Source organism: Lygodium microphyllum, chromosome 4 (assembly GCF_053477565.2).
Source record: "Lygodium microphyllum isolate KBCC chromosome 4, Lygodium_microphyllum_v1.1.10, whole genome shotgun sequence".
NCBI lineage: Eukaryota > Viridiplantae > Streptophyta > Polypodiopsida > Schizaeales > Lygodiaceae > Lygodium > Lygodium microphyllum.
This window is the reverse complement of record NC_141138.1, coordinates 24543336-24545521: the sequence shown is the minus strand read 5'-3', so window position 1 is coordinate 24545521 and position 2186 is coordinate 24543336. Positions and strand designations below refer to the sequence as shown.

The following is a 2186-nucleotide window of genomic DNA, read 5'->3' as shown; positions in this document are numbered from 1 at the left end:
TTAGTGAACTTTGCCACACCTATTTGTAGCACGGTTCCTTACATGTACATGTCTCCCCCCCTTTCACCCCAAAAGAAGAAGAAGGGGAGGACTCACCCGCTTAATTGTTGTCAATGCACAATCTAGAGGGACAACAACCAGCCGATGAAGATAGTCTGATTGAAAATTTTAACAAGAAAGAAATTGTCTAACTAGAACTAGAATGTCTCAGGTGTTAACGGTCGCGTCCCCTCCCTTAGGTGGTAGAGAGCAGCAGGGGGGCTGGGTAAGCGACTTGACTGCCTACTTAAGGCGAAGCCCGGGGCTGGCTGAAACATACTTACCTGGGCGGAGTCAATCGGCGATCAAGAAGGCCGATGGCTTAGGGTCGGCCTCCCCATTGCACTGTGGAGGGGTCGCACGCTAGCATCTCCCCTGAGCGGGAGAGTGCACGTCATAATTTGTGGTAGCGGGGGCTCGCGTTCGCGCGGCCTCTATTCAAATCCTCAAAGCTCCGGATGTGGAATCTGAGCCGGAGAGCGCGGCCCCTTAGCGTTTGGCGGCGATCTTCTGCCGGCCTGTTTGGACTTTTGATGTCGATCTCAATGGCGCAGAGCGCGTCTGCCGGCGATATTCTAGCTTCTTATGACACGTTCTGTATGTGTCCGGAAACGGTTGCGCTCCAGATAGGAGCTCCTCCCGCAAAGACGCGTTATTCGATCTGCTATTCTCGTCTCTCATGTTCCGCAGGGAAAAGGGGTGGTTGGTCCGGATTCTCCTGCAGCCTTGTCTTTATTCCTCCTGCAAGTGGCTGGCGATTCATCAACAGTTGCCTGTTGGTGAGCCCAGCTCGTGTGTGCTCGCCCGCTAGAGTCCGGGTCAACAGAGCTGCTCATCACTGCTCTTAACAGAGGAGGAGCAAGCAGGTGCTGCAAAGAAGCTGTGCTTGAGGCTCAATGATGGCCATCTTGCGAGAGACATGGGGTGTCGCTTAGAATGCTCAGAATTCCTCCAGTCCAGAGCAGTTGTTTTGATTCTGCGGTCGCTTACTCGCCCTGAGTTCTCCAATGCGTTACTTGGATTGGCTAACTACGAGTTGCAGCAAAGGGAGTGTTTCCTGCCTATCGGACCATCTCTTGTAATACGCCTCGAGCATATCCGTCTTCTTGGCACGCTCACTCATAATTCCTTTCAGGTATTCTCTCGAGCGTAGCAGACACAAGTAGGCTGTGGTTGCACGATCCGTTTGATTGCCTCTATGTCTCTTTGACGAGGTTGACAAAGGTGAGAATGGATTGCTATGGTTCAAGAAGTGCGGCATAAGTGTGCGGAGATGACTTTGAGCGTCCACCCCAAAATCTACAGGCTGCCTTCTTCCTTGCCAATGGTTTGGGTTGGGCCCTCTCTGAGACCGCGTGCTATTGACTTAGGCTAGCCAAACCTGCACAAAATGATATCCTTGGAGTGACTTGCCCTATAATGTATTGCTGACTCTTGTGAAGATCTATTTTGTTGGCCACTTTCTAGGCCTCTGACTGCCTCCGTTAGGGCTTGTGCCTTGCCACGGTTTTATGGGGGTACATTGGATGCCTAGTTTGGCTGCCCAAGGCTCTCGTTGGGTGTGACTACCCGTCATTAAATCAAGCTTCTGGGATGATGCGTCCTTGTCCATGAGGCCTTTGATTGCGACCGTGATGATATGGTACAATCCACCCGTCATTAAATCAAGCTTCCGGGATGATGCATCCTTGTCCATGAGGCCTTTGACTGCGACCGTGACAATATGGTACAATCCATGCCATTATTACTCAGACATAAGTTGAGACATGGTGCCACCTAGACTATGTCATGTGGAGCTGGACACTTTGTCAGACAGTGTAGGGCAAATAGCATAAGGCATTGAACAACATGGCATGCATGTCAAGCGAAGAGGTGCAACCTTGGTGGAAACTAGGGGTTAAGGAAAATGGTACCCACGACAAAAACCTTTTTGAATGATGACTCTAAGTGACAATAGATGAAACCTTAGGCATGTGTTCATAAGCATGTGCTAACACCATTGTTAAGAATATGTGTCTCGTAAAGTTATGCAAGAATATTAGCTAGGTAACATCATGGTATAGCCAAGCTCATATTACATATTTGCAAAGTAAATTATGTTTTTGTATAAACCTAAGTACATTCTAGTTGCTTGATAAGTTTTGGTA

General features: G+C 49.1%; 1 non-coding gene across 1 annotated transcript; it reads left to right on the top strand.

The window, feature by feature from the left end:
- Window positions 1-315: 315 nt before the first annotated feature.
- Window positions 316-477, top strand: LOC148036889 (U1 spliceosomal RNA). The gene has a single exon (XR_015690807.1). It is a non-coding gene; the product is annotated as a U1 spliceosomal RNA (small nuclear RNA).
- The last annotated feature ends 1709 nt before the right edge of the window (window positions 478-2186 follow it).